This window comes from Lathyrus oleraceus, chromosome 2, assembly GCF_024323335.1.
Source record: "Lathyrus oleraceus cultivar Zhongwan6 chromosome 2, CAAS_Psat_ZW6_1.0, whole genome shotgun sequence".
Lineage (NCBI taxonomy): Eukaryota > Viridiplantae > Streptophyta > Magnoliopsida > Fabales > Fabaceae > Lathyrus > Lathyrus oleraceus.
The window spans coordinates 438551522-438567398 of NC_066580.1; the positions used below are offsets into that span (position 1 = coordinate 438551522).

The 15877-nt window shown below is 36.0% G+C and overlaps 2 protein-coding genes and 1 pseudogene across 5 annotated transcripts in view; all 3 read right to left on the bottom strand.

Moving 5' to 3' along the window:
- The window catches only part of LOC127120107 (uncharacterized), an 83615-nt gene that overhangs the window by 10841 nt on the left and 56897 nt on the right, over positions 1-15877 (bottom strand). The window lies entirely within an intron of this gene.
- The window catches only part of LOC127120109 (uncharacterized), a 50425-nt gene that overhangs the window by 10841 nt on the left and 23707 nt on the right, over positions 1-15877 (bottom strand). The window lies entirely within an intron of this gene.
- On the bottom strand, positions 14441-14540 carry LOC127124138 (uncharacterized; annotated as a pseudogene).

Genomic DNA, 15877 nt, shown 5'->3' on the forward strand with positions numbered 1-15877 from the left:
AATTTTCAAAGTATTGTTTATTAACAAATATATTCATCCTTGCAAACAAGCAGAAAAATATAAGAATATTGAGCATATGACAACTCCATCAAGAAAATCTACTCTGAGTGAGATCTTCGTACCGATCCACACAAGAAAATCTTTTTGGGGACCCGCACTACGCGACCATCTATCTTAGTTGGCCAAAGGTTCAATGTTCTACAAAGATCCTAATGGAAATATTGATCGTTTACGCCAAAATCTTGACGATCATCGACATTCTTAAAAGAATCTACTCTAAGAGAGGTTCTCGTATTGACCCTTACGAGAAAAGATTCTCGGTGGCTCATACTACTCAACCTCTCCTATCTCAAGTTTGCACTCTAGACTCGGGTAGAGAGTCTTTCTCACAAGGTTTCTTGCAACCAAGGTAGTATCCATCAATACCATAACATAGGAGCCACATGACAGATACCCAAAGAAATTTAAAGCAAAAAGCAATAAATAAGGCGAGTAATACAAAAGGATGAACACCCACACACACGAGGAAGCAACCTAGACTAGGCTTGCCTTGCTTAGGGAGAAAATCCCCAGCAGAGTCGCCAGATGTCGCTATGCGAAAAATACAGAGTCGCCATCGGTTTTTATTTATTCCAAAGGAAAGGGAAAATATCTAGAAAACCCCAAAAGAATGGTTGTCGTAACCATGAATAGGTTCGGAAGTCTGTTATGTAAGGGGAAGGTATTATCACCCCTCACATATATGGTACTCCATGGGAACCATCAAGGATGACTACGCTTGAATGGGTGTCGTTATCTTAATGCTTACTTGCTAAAGGTTTGCGGAATGGAAATGGAGTTTTAATTAGTGTGCTCGATAAGGATTTGGGTCCTCGTGCCTACGCATGCCCACTTGTTGAAGTGAGAATTCAGAGTCCCGTAGTTAGTGGATACAAAATGTTTGTTCGTTTCGTTGATTTTATATCTTGAAAAAGGATTTTGGAAGTGATGCCCTAAGGCTCAAACAAAAGGTTGGAGGAATTGATGTTGTTTTTATGTTTTGAAGAGAGATTGTTCTTGACTTCGGATTGCCCTTAAAACTATGGAGTATCTCGAACTACCAAGTCAAACGTCTTGTGTTCAAAATACTCAGAACGAGTGTAGGAAAGCTCCATTCTCATCCATTCTCTACCACTTAAGCCTCGTGGCATACAATCCTAGTCGTATTTTATTATGTTTTTGAATTTGATTTGAGAAAATACCGTTTGACGTTGGATCAAGGGTTTGTTTATTATTTATTTACGAAATGGTGACAATCCTGTATTTTAAGGTTAGCTAACAAGCAATAACAAGACAAAGGAAAGCGAGTAAAAAGTACACCAAAATGGGGAGAATGATACATGAAAAATACAAGGGATTTGTGCGAGAAATAAAGGGTCTCGTTATAAGGTATCCCAAGAGAAAGTCTTGTGTGTGCATTGTGTCCTAAGCTAGAGAGTGCATAATGATATTACAAAACATGACTCCTTTTTTCTTTGAGGGTAGTACCACGAGTGCTCCCTTGTAATGAAAGATTACAAAGTCCAATATGATCCAAATTATGCTTAGGTCAATCAATTGTCCAAGGTCCAATGCAAGGGTCTTAAAAGAGTCCTCTAAGTCTACATAGTCCATATATCCATATGTCCATAACTTTGAGCTTAGGTCTTAATGAATATGGATCAAGTCTTTTTATGTCTTTTCCATTTTATCATGTTTTGTTCATTTTATGTTGAATAACAAGATGAAGGTGAAGAATGACAATGCTGAATAAGTAATATGATACAAAGTAAAATGAATGACAAGAATTTAAATGTTAGAAGTTAGGTGCATAAAATGTAAATGTTAGGAATTAGAATGTGAAAACGTAAATATTAGGAGTTAAATGTTAGATGTTAGAAGTCAATTTAAAAAGTTTAAAATTAATATGCTAAAATCAACATTTTAAAATTAATTCTAAAAATTATGCTAAAAACAATATCTAAAATTAATATTCAAAAAATATCTAAAAATATTCAAAATCAATTCCAAAATTAAATCTAAAATTAATATTCTAGAACAATATCTAAAAATATTCAAAATCAATTCCAAAATTCAATCTAAAATTAATATTATAGAATTATTCTAGACTAATCCCTGAATTATCTAAACTAAGTCCTAATTAACATAAACTCCATAATTAATTAACTACAAAAAAACAAGGTAAATGGACCAAAAAAAGAAAACAGAATGGGCCTTAGAGAGTATGGATGTGCCAATTGGAGGGGGGTGTCGCGTTTGGTTGCACTTCATGTTGCATTTTGGCGCCTTCATGTTGATGTTATTTCCGTTTCATTTTGTTTCGTTCCTCCTGCACATTTTGTTTATTGAGCACCATTTTCATTTGTAATGTTGCACATGTGTTTTTCTTCTTTTGTCTTATTTGGATGTTGACATGAATATATGGATATGGTAATTAGAATATGGATATTAGTATTGGAATATGGACATTTGGATATGTAATATGGAATGGTTAATTGGTATGGGCTGTGGATTTAATATGGATATGGATATGGTAAATGGATATTGGATTTGGGTCATGCTTATGGGCTTATGAATATTGAATTGCCAAAGTTGATTTTGTGCTGAGTTTTTAATATGAAAAAAAGGGAATGGGCCATCTCTTAATTACAACCATGGCCTGTTAGTAAAAAAGAAAAATTCTAAAAAATAAATTGCATTCTAAAATTAATTCGAAATTAAAAAGATTAATGATATCTAAAGTTAATTCAAACTCAAATTTCAAAAATCAATTTGAACCTCCAAAAATCCATTTGAACAAAAATTAACTTGAGCAAAATTGATTTGAACTTTTAGAATTAATTTGAAATCAAAATCAATTTGAAATTAAAAGATTAATGATCTCTAAAGTTAATTTCCTTAAAAATGATGAAATGACTTTTAAAATCAATTTGCTAAAAATGATGAAATGACTTTTAAAATCAATTTAAATTTCAAATGTCAACTTGAACCTCTAAAAGTTAATTTGGACATAATCAATTTGAACCTTCGGGATTAAATTGAAATTAAAATCAAACTTGAAATTAAAGTTAGTTTGGAAAAAAGATCAAAACACAATGATGCATGTAATAACAACATGCAATGGACCGATGAATCTAAATGATGACAAGACTTGTAAATCAAATTGAACCACAGTTGAAGGAAATGAATGGATGAGTGTGTCAATGAATTATGTACTAGAAACATGTAACCCATTATCAATGACTGTTCTAGAATGAACATACCAATTTAAAATCTCATAATAGTTTTCATAATAAAATTAAAATCACCTACTCATGAGTCTTCTCCAAGTGTTATCACACCTAAACATAAAACAAATACGAGAGCATGCATTGTCTCTCAGAAAATTTCAACACAAAACAAATAATTCACCCCCAATGTTACATATCAGAGCATAACCAAATCTAACATGAATAAACTAAAAGGAAATAGCTCCAAGAGCTAACTCCCACTCACATCAGCGTTTATACTCTTAAGTATCTACATGATACCCATGTAAAGGCAACATTCAAATAGAAGGATGAGAATTCATTTCAATAATAACAACATATAATATAAAATAGAGTACAACATCTATACAATCATGCACAATAACATATCACATTCTAATGCCCAAAGTATCATCAACATCACATATAACAAAACCATCATCACACATAGTCCTATTTCACGCATATATTTTATTCATGCTATATGACTCATGACAATGACAACGACTCACATGCACGTGGTACCAATTCAACATTTGGTTCTTCTTACAAACCTGATTCCTCCTTTGGAATCCCGAACTCCCCCTTCTGAGTTTCGGATAAATCTTTCGTCCCACTTCGAACCTATGACTTTTCTCCTTCAACATATCAACAATGAATATATATCATGGTAATAATGAAATTAACACAACAATTATAATAATATATAGTGATCCACAATCAATCACACAATTGCAATCATGCATAACGTAATCCACCATTTTGGACTACCACTAATATATAATAATGCAATTAACATAACAATTATAATAATATTTAGTGATCTTCAATTGACCATACCATGTGTAACATAATCCACCCTTCTAGACTACCACCAATATAATCAATCACACCATCCAAATCATTCACAACACATCAAATAATTTGTCAATACATACCTCGTCCATATTCGTCACATCATACACTTCTTTTCCACCTACTACCAACCTCTGATAAAATCGTTAAAAATATTTTATCTCTGAAATATAGTTATACCCGTACCCAACAATTCAAACCACATCCCAAAATGACTTACGAGTTGGAAGTTATGATCAAAATCATGCACGAATGTGTTACCAAAAAGTTGCTATTTTTTGAAATTTTTAACACGATTTTCATCTTCTCCAACCCCCAAAACGGTCATGAAATCATCACCAATAATATTTTACCCCTGAAACAAAGTTATTCCTCTCTATTTCATATATTTAACGTTTCAAACTCCATGCCTAAATGATTTAGGAGTTGAAAATTATGATCAAAACCATGCATAAATGTGTAACTAAAAAGTTGTTGTTTTTCTGAAATTTCTAGCACGATGTTCATCTTCTCCAACCCCAAACACGTCTATAAAATTATCACCAAAAATATTTTACCTCTGAAATAAAGTTATAGTTCTCTATTTCAGCTACCCAACGCTTCAAATCCCGTCTCAAAATGATTTACGAGTTGAAAGTTATGATCAAAACCGTGCACGAAAGCAATACTAAAAACTTATTATTTTTCTGAAATTTTGTGCACGATTTTCATCTTCTCTTTTACCCAAAAACATCCATGAAATTATCATCAAAAATATTTTATGTCTTTAAATTCAGTCATAAGTATACTTATATCAATCACTACTTATATTCATATAATCATGTATCTATATACTCTATCAATCCCTAAAAACTTCAAACATCATCAATGGTGAACATACATGAACACTTTAGAACATAAACTTCATTTAACAAATATCAACATTCATCGTCAATCCAAAAGTAATTAAATTTTCCTCTACCCTTCCATTCATATCCCTATTATTGAACCAAATTCCCACCCTTACCTTGTAATTCCAGAAAATGCAAGTTTTGGGCTATGACTTCTCTTCCCAATAGCTCGTCTTAGGTTTTCCTTTCTTTTCTCTTCTCTTGCCTGTTTTTCTCAATTTCCAAAAGTTTCACCTCACTTCTCTCCTCATAAAAAAAAATCTAATTTCTATCTTTCTAATATTCAATTAAGGCAAAACTTATTACTAACTTACATTATTTATTTTAATTCTCCATAATTCACACTCTCCACCCTAAACTCATTATTTCCTTTTATTTTATTATTTCATTTAAATAATAACATAAAAACATTATTTTAATCAATTAAATAATTCTAAATAAATCTACTAACCTCTAATTACTCTCACGTCGATGGAAAACCTCAGAGTTTGAAGAGTGTTTATAGAAATACTTCTCCATCGAAGAAGTCATCACATTAGTGACAACATAATTGAACTCGTACCCTTTTAGAAAATGAACAGACTCTTTACCCATTAAACCATTTTTATTGGACATTTCAATGCATAATTAAATAATTAAATTTTATTAAATAATATATTACAATTTTCTCTTAATTTACTTTAAAAAAATAACATAATATAAACCAAGTAACATAAAATATATACTACATAGTATACTAAAATTTTATAGCTGAGAAGTAACAAAAAATTTAATCAAATATTTTAGTAGTTAATAAAAGTAATTTTAAATGTTAAATTTTTTTTATCAATGTTTTAAATTCATCCAATAATTGATCCGATCAATACATGTGTCACTTGTTATTGGTCAAACTAGAGAGTCATTGATTAGACCGTATTTGGGGTGTTCAATTTTAAATCAATCCAAATAAAAATCATAAAACGATCCAAAATAATCAAAAATTGCAACAAAAAAAGAAATTGATTGGATGTCAATTTTTGAAAATCGAAAAAGTTATAATATATATCCTAGAAATTATTTAAATTTATTTTTGATATCAATTTAAAAAAATAAATATTTATATTATATGTTTATCAAGTTATCTATTATTAATATTTAAATTAAATTGGATATGTTTAGGTGAAATTATTATTATTATTATTATTATTATAAAATATATTGAGAAAAAACAAATAATTTATTAAAAAATAAGAGATGTGATTGATTTCTAAAAATAAAATCATCATTAATATTTAAAAATTAGATATATTTAGTTAAATATAATTTATAATTATTAATGATTAAGTGGTTAAGTAAAAATTATAGAATATATTAAGGCTCTATTTGGTAAGCCACATTTTCGAGCTTATAGCTTATAGCTTATAAGCTCATATGACAATTTAAACATGTTTGATAACAGTCTTTTTGTAACACCCTTCTAAAATACCCCAATAAATAATTAAAACAACCAAACATAAATTAGAGTATATATGCAATTTAAGGGTGTCACACTTGACACTTCACACCATGTTCCAATTTAACTCGTCATGCTCATTTATTCATCAAAATAAACATTTGCATAATTCGCAGCGGATAGAAATTAACAATAACATGCAAAACATGTAACACATTACATGTAAGGTTATTCAACAACCAAACCGAAAACAAGGCAAAACATCCCGTCCCGATGTTACATCTACCAGAGCATGACTCACTAAGGAACTACACTAGACTCCAAGGACTAGCTTCTACTCAATCACTGCACGTTACCTGAAACATAGTTGTAAGGGTGAGTTCCTCAATCGATATAATAAGCATTATAAAATATCATGTAATGCTAAGTAAATGAACACATCTCATCACCCTAATCATATCACACATTCAGTAACGGCAACATCAACTCATACTCATAATCATGCTCAACATAAACATCAAAACACACGTATAATATTGGAACACATCCATTCATATTATACACAATACATACATTATGCAATGAGACTCCATGCATGCGGTACCGACTATTCGTGAACATATAGTTCAACCTCACCGATCAAATCCAGATACGGCTACCAAGCTCACTAGTCCCACTCATTTGAGACCTAGTGACTCACTCACTAATTCCTCACCATGGGAATTAGCTACCACCCCAAGGGCTATGCTATGCACGCTAATCACCTAGCATTCAAACATCAACAACAATCCACAATAACTCACTCACTAATTCCTCACCATGGGAATTAGCTACCACCATAAAGGCCACAATATGCAAGCTAAATCACTTAGTCATGCAAACATCAACAATCATCCACAATGGACATATGCCCACACTCTAAGCCATAAACAGTCCATTCACAATTGCATACATAATAGATACATCCACAGCATTATGCATACAATCATACATCATCCACATATTTATCACATAATCATATCATGCCACATAATCAATCACAGTATTAGCACGCTCTACTAATACCCCTACCGCTCAAAACAACGGGAAATGATCCCTATTATATCATACGCCAATATAGGCCAAACATCAAACATGCACACCACATTTAAATATAAATTTTTCACTTTTCACACAGTGTTAACCGGTTAACGCCCTGGGTTAACCGGTTAACGCAACACAGAACACGCTTCCTGGCAATTCACAACAGTGTTAACCGGTTAACACCCTGGGTTAACCGGTTAACGCAAGACAGACAGCAATATTTCACAATTCATAACAGTGTTAACCGGTTAACACCCTGGGTTAACCGGTTAACGCAAGACAGAAAGTTGTTCCTGCGCTAACACGAAGCAGAAGGCAGAATTCTCCGCATTTTCCGCCGTTGGAGGACTTCCGGACCTCCGATTCCAATTCCGTAAAAAGCTACACTTTCGGAAAATCAAGACTCATCCAATTACAGATTCAATTACAGCTTTAACATAACTTATTCATCACAATTTTTCAGCACTCATCATCCCAATTAGGGTCAATTCAACGGCTTATTACTACCCATTATATGTTAACCCATAATACCCATTAAACGACGATAAACCCCCCTTACCTGAGTTAATCCGGCAATCCTTTAGCTTCAAGCTTTTCCTTTCTTCAACCCTTGCTCTCTTGCTCTTCCTCTTTTCCCTTTTCTCACTTTCTGTCGCTTCTCTGGTTTTCACGTCAAAACCCTTTTTACCAAATGGGACCTTATATATATTCCAACTTTATTATTCCAATAATAATAATCCAAATAATATTCCAATTATTTAATTAAATTAATAAATATACTATTAACTTAAATTAAATAATTATCATATTTTATCGGGGTGTTACAACTCTCCCCCACTAAAAGAGTTTTCGTCCTCGAAAACATACCTCAAGCGAATAACTCTGGATAAGACTCCTTCATCTGACTCTCAAGTTCCCAAGTCACATTGCCACCTGCTGGTCCTCCCCAAGCTACCTTTACCAAAGCAATCTCTTTACCCCGCAACTGCTTCAACTCTCGATCCTCGATCCTCATAGGTGATGTTTCCACAGTCAGGTTATCTCTCACCTGTACATCATCTACTTGGACAACATGCGACGGATCAGGAATGTACCTCCTCAACTGAGACACATGAAAAACCTCATGCAAATTCGCAAGTGACGGCGATAAAGCGATACGATAGGCTACCTCCCCTATCCTCTCCAAAATCTGATAAGGACCAATAAATCGAGGTGTCAACTTCTTCGACTTCAAAGCTCGACCAACCCCAGTTATCGGAGTAACACGAAGAAACACATGATCTCCCTCTTGGAACTCAAGTGACTTCCTCCTCTTGTCGTGATAACTCTTCTGACGACTCTGAGCAATCCTCATCTTCTCCTGAATCATCTTAATCTTTTCCGTAGTTTGTTGAACAATCTCCGGTCCAACCATAACACTCTCACCGGACTCATACCAACATAAAGGTGTCCGACATCTCCTACCATACAAAGCTTCAAACGGTGCCATACCAATGCTCGAATGAAAACTATTGTTGTAGGTAAACTCAATCAAAGGTAAATAACAATCCCAAGCACCTCCCTTTTCCAAAACACAAGCCCTCAAAAGATCCTCCAGTGACTGAATCGTCCTCTCAGTCTGACCATCAGTCTGCGGATGATATGCAGAACTCAATCTCAGCTTAGTTCCCAAAGCCCTCTGCAAACCTTCCCAGAACTTCGATGTAAATCTAGGATCTCTGTCCGAAACAATACTCGACGGAATACCATGCAAACTTACAATTTTCTCAATATACAACTCAGCTAATCTCTCTAATGGATAATCCATTCTGATCGGAATGAAATGAGCCGATTTTGTCAATCTGTCAACAATCACCCAAATAGCTTCAAAATTCTTAATTGTCCTCGGTAAACCAGAAACAAAATCCATACTGATACTATCCCACTTCCACTCTGGAATAGCCAACGGTTGCATTAGCCCAGACGGCTTCTGATGCTCAATCTTTGACTTCTGACAAGTCAAACAAGAATAAACAAAACTCGCAATTTCTCTTTTCATTCCCGGCCACCAAAATAACTTTTTCAAATCATGATACATCTTCGTAGCCCCATGATGAATACTCAGGCCACTACGATGTCCTTCCTCGAGTATACTCTTCTTAAGTTCGGTAACATCCGGAATACACACCCGATTACCAAATTTCAAAACACCATTCTCATCAACTCTGAATTCACCACCTTGACCTTGATTCACTAGAGTCAACTTATCAACCAAAAGCACATCGGATTTCTGACCCGCTCTAATCTCATCCAGAATACCACTCGTTAACTTCAACATTCCCAATTTAACACTATTGTGAGTACTCTCACACACCAAACTCAAGTCTCTAAACTGCTCAATTAAATCAAATTCCTTAACCATTAACATAGACATATGCAATGATTTCCGACTCAATGCATCAGCCACTACGTTGGCTTTACCCGGATGGTAATTCAAACCAAAGTCATAATCCTTCAGAAACTCTAACCATCTCCTCTGTCTCATATTCAGTTCTTTCTGATCAAACAAATACTTTAAACTTTTATGGTCACTGAAAACCTCAAATCTTGACCCGTACAAGTAATGCCTCCATAACTTCAGAACAAATACCACAGCTGCCAACTCCGAATCGTGTGTCGGATAGTTCCCCTCATGAACCTTCAGTTGTCTCGAAGCATAAGCTACAACCTGCTTATTCTGCATCAAAACACCACCCAAACCCAACAATGAAGCATCACAGTAAACCTCAAATGGTTCTGACGGACTTGGTAATATCAGAATAGGAGCAATAGTTAACCTTCTCTTTAACTCTTGGAAACCTTCTTCACATTTTGAGTCCCAAACAAACGCTTGCCCCTTTCTAGTCAACATCATCAACGGTAACGCCAACTTAGAAAATCCCTCAATGAATTTCCTATAATAACCTGCAAGTCCAAGAAAACTCCTTATCTCAGAAACTGACTTCGGAGCTTCCCACTTAGATACCGCTTCTATCTTAGAAGGATCAACAGCAACACCCCCTCTTGAAACCACATGACCAAGAAAACTAACCTCTTCTAACCAAAATTCACACTTGGACAGTTTAGCAAATAACTTCTTTTCTCGAAGGACTCCTAAAACCACTCTCAAATGTTCAGCATGCTCTTCTTCAGATTTCGAATACACCAAAATTCATCAATAAACACCACAACAAACCTGTCTAGGTACGGATGGAAAATCCTATTCATATACTCCATAAATACCCCAGGCGCATTAGTCACACCAAAAGGCATTACAGAATACTCATAATGTCCATACCTTGTTCTGAAAGCAGTCTTCTGAATATCCTCAGTTTTCACACGTATCTGATGATACCCCGATCTCAAATCTATTTTGCTGAACACACTCGCACCAACCAACTGATCCATCAAATCATCAATCCTCGGCAAAGGATACCGATTCTTGATCGTCACTTTATTCAGTTGCCTGTAGTCCACACACAACCTCATAGTACCTTCTTTCTTCTTAACTAATAACACTGGTGCGCCCCACGGTGACACACTCGGACGAATAAATTTCTTATCCAACAGATCTTCCAGCTGACTCTTCAATTCAGCTAACTCAACAGCAGACATACGGCATGGAGCCATCGACATCGGCCTAGTACCAGGTACCAAATCAATCGAGAACTCAACTTCACGCTCTGGCGGTAATTCATTCACTTCTTCAGGAAACACATCAGGAAAATCACACACCACGGCCAGATCGCAAATCACCAGTTTATCTTTAGCCTCCAAAGTCGCTAACAGCATAAACAACTCTGCCCCATCTGTTACTGCCTCATTCACCTGCCTTGCTGATAGAAACAAACCCTTTCCTTCCTCAATCTCAGGAAAGATCACAGTCTTATCAAAACAGTTGATATAAACTCGGTTAAACACCAACCAGTTCATACCCAAGATAACATCAATCTGCACTAGTGGAAGACACACGAGGTCCATCCCAAAGTCTCTACCAAAAATACTCAAAGGGCAAATTAAACAAACTGAAGTAGTAGTCACTGAACCCTTCGCAGGAGTATCAATCACCATACCCCCATGCATCTCAGATATCTCTAATTTAAGTTTCACAGCACAATCCAAAGATATAAAGGAATGAGTCGCACCTGTGTCAATAATAGCTACAAGAGGAAAGCCATTAATATAACACGTACCTCGGATCAAACGATCATCTGCAGAAGTCTCAGAACCTGATAAAGCAAAGACCTTGCCTCCCGACTGGTTCTCTCTCTTCGGCTTAGGACACTGTGGACTGATATGACCCACCTCTCCACAGTTGAAACAAGTCATAGTCTTCAACCGGCACTCTGCGGCCAAGTGACCACCCTTGCCACACTTGAAACACTTCTTCTCAACACTGGTACACTCCTGGAAACGATGTCCAGCCTGACCACATCTGTAACACTTAGCAGGGTGATAACACGAAATTATATCATATTTTAGGACTTAATTCCATTAAATTCTATGACTATTTATTTCGGTTTACTGCATTTTATGAGATATTACGTGGTATTTTCTTCCTATTTGTCTCAGGTAGTCTATTTTGAAGAACAAGTGAAAATGGAAGAAAAGGAGGTGCAAAAAGGAGAGAAAAGGAACCAAATGCCAAAGCCCAGCCCAAAGCGCACAAGTCACCAATGTTGTGCCTGTGACGGACGTCACAGGGTGCGTGACGAGCGTCACGCAAAGCAGCCTTGTGACGGACGTCACACATGGTGTGACGAGCGTCACACCGTTCCACTATTTTTTTGGCGCAAGTAACGCCCTCAGAAGACTTGAAGAAGAGACGTTGAGGAGTTTGTGTCCTATATCCACGCCGTGCATTTAGCCACGTTGAAGAACTTGAGAAACGGAAAGCAGTTACCAGCACCAATATAAATAGCTATCTCTAAAACCTAAAAGGGTTCCTCGGTTTTTCCACGCTCATATTGCCGAAGCTGTGCCAATTTTCTTTTCACGCTTTTGCTTATTTTTTCTTTTCCAGCAACTTAACATCGTTTATTTTATTTATTTCTTTTGCAAGTTCTACATTCTTTTTCCCTTGCAATTTACCTTTCCCCTTTTAGCATTTAGATATTTTTCGCATAATAGTTTCTACACCGGAAACTATTGTGCAACTTTTTATCGGATCTAACCTTACGTTAGATTCTAGTTTTATTTCCTTGGTTTAATTTATTGTTTAATTGAAGAATCGAAGAACAAATCCTACCGGCTTGTGGTGGAGTGTTCAAGACTATTGTATTACGCATTCAGGTTCTTTAATCATTATTTAATATTTTGTTTTATTATTTATTTATATTATCTGCCTGGAATGAGTCTGTTTATGCATGATATGTATGCTTGTTTATTTAGCATGTCTGGCTAATTCGCCTAGGTATCGGTATGTAAAGTAAGCAGAATAAGGGATCAAGACTGAGTCGGTCTATTTAAACTTAAAATTAAAATCAATCTTTTTACGGTCTCAACTTACAGGTTTAATAACAAGATTTTTTACAAAAAGTAAAGGACATAAAGAAGTTAAAATCAACAGAGCGAGAGTTTGAGGTTTTAACTGGACAGTGTAAGTTAGGCATTAATTCTAGATCAGGGCGAGAGCAAGTTTTAGAGTTAATTAAATTCTGACCTTTTCCAAAAAGTATTTTTAAAGATTGAATGTGAGGACGAGAGTTAAGCATTTGGATTTAATTGTATAACCTAAGTCAACAGAGCGAGAGTTTGAGATAAGGGTGTTTAAAACGGTCAGTGTTTTCTTAAAAAGAGTTTCTGCAACTTTATTGCTTTCAAAATATGGTTTTTGACTTAATTATAAGTGACAGCTACATTAATATAAAATCATGGTTTATTCAACAGAGCGAGAGTTTGAGATAAAACCTTTAACCAATAAAGTTAACTGAAACGATTTACTTTAAAACCAAGAAACCGACAAAGACTTGATTCCCTAGTTTTGACGAACTACATACCGATATCCGTTTTATTAATATTTAATCTAGATCTTAGTTTAGCCTTTAGTTTTTCCCCAAACAATCAAACATTTTTCACCTTAGATTTACGTAGTAACCTTAGATAACGGTATATCGATTCATAAGTCCCTGTGGGATCGATATCTTTTAAAACTACGCGATAGAACTGTGCACTTGCAGTTTGTATCCCATTCTCGACTCACGCAGTCGAGCGATCAAGTTTTTGGCGCCGTTGCCGGGGACTTTTATTTAATCGATATCGTAACTCTTCTGTTACGCTGTAGAGACTAAGGTTTCTTTTTCTTCTATTCTTTCTTTCGTTGATTTGTATGCCACGCACTCGCTCACAAGGCGAACCGCTCTATCTACGAATCAACGATATCGAACTATATCTCCGAGTCTTACGACGAATTCGGGAATATCGTGCTGAAAACAATCTCCCTCCTATCGAACTTCCTGATATCAAAAACCTTTTTCCTTCGATACCCGAGATGGCAGAACCAGCTCGTGCTCTTAGAGATTACGCCGCTCCATCGCAAGATGAACCACATTCAAGTATTGCTCCGCCCTCAATCGAAGCAAACAACTTCGAACTTAAACCTTCGCTGTTGCAGGCTGTGTAACAGAACCAATTCTCTGGAAATCTTACCGAAGATCCAAACCTTCATTTATCCGTATTTGTTCAATACGCTGATACTGTTAAAGCTAATGGTGTCACTTCAGAGGCAATTCGACTTCGTCTTTTTCCTTTCTCCTTAAGAGATAGCGCTAGAAGATGGCTTCAATCTCTTCCTTCCAACTCAGTCACCACCTGGAACGAGTTGAAGAAAGTTTTTCTTGCCCGATATTTTCCGCCAAGCAAAACAGCTATGTTAAGAGCCCAGATAAACGGATTTAAACAGAAAGACAACGAGTCTTTTTTCGAAGCATGGGAAAGATACAAAGACATGATGAGACTTTGCCCACACCATGGTTTGGAAGACTGGTTAGTAATTCACACATTTTATAATGGTCTCTTATACAACACAAGGTTAACAATAGACGCCGCTGCAGGTGGTGCACTAATGAACAAACCTTATGCTGATGCTTACCAGCTTATCGAGAGCATGGCCCAAAACCACTATCAGTGGGGAACCGAACGAACAACGGTGGAAAAACCTCAACCAAAAACTGGCATGTACGAGATAAGTAACCTTGATCACGTCAATGCAAAAGTGGATGCTTTGGTCCAGAAAATTGAAAGTTTAAACGTATCACCTCCAGCCGCCGTGGTTGCTATAACTCAGAATTGCGAGGTCTGTGGAATCCAAGGCCACACTCCTGCGGAATGTCAACTCTTGACAGGAATCCAAGCAGAGCAAGTAAATTATGCTCAAGGAAGCCCCTATTCGAATACCTATAACCCAAATTGGAAGAACCATCCAAACTTTTCATATAAGAGTAATAATGCTTTATACGCACCTGGACAGTCTCCAAATCAAGCCCCATCTATACCACCGGGATATCAGAAACCGAATCCATCCATGCCTAACAATAATACCCCTAGAAAATCCAACTTGGAAATCATGATGGAAAACTTTATAGCTTCCCAACAACAAACCAATAAAGATTTCTTAAACCAGAACATACATACTGGCGAACAACTTAAACAACTAGCAAGCAAAGTAGATGCCTTGGCTACCCATAACAAAATGCTGGAAACACAAATATCTCAAGTAGCTCAACAACAAGCACCTACTGCTGCACCAACTGGTACATTCCCTGGACAGCCCCAACCTAATCCGAGAAGCCAAGCTCATGCAATTATATTAAGAAGCAGAACGGAAGTGGAAGGACCGTCTGATCCAAGGATAGAAAACCAAAACCCTAAGAAATCAACTGAGGAAAGTGAACCTAAGGAAAAGGAAGAGAGTAATAAGGAAACCCTAGAAAAGAAGGAACCTTATGTACCTCCACCACCTTACAAACCACCTATACCTTACCCTCAAAGGCTTGTTAAAACCAAAGATGCGGGCCAATTTAGAAAATTTGTTGATCTCCTTAAACAATTAAACGTTACAATTCCGTTTACCGAAGCTATTACGCAGATGCCCTCATATGCTAAATTCTTAAAAGAAATTCTTTCTAATAAGAGGAAACTTGAGGATAGCGAAACCGTTACACTCCCTGCCGAATGTAGCGCTATAATCCAAAACATGCCTCCTAAACTCAAGGATCCGGGTAGTTTCTCTATACCCTGTCACATAGGACAATTTGTCATCGACAAAGCCTTATGCGATTTAGGAGCCGGAATTAGCGTTATGCCTTTATCCA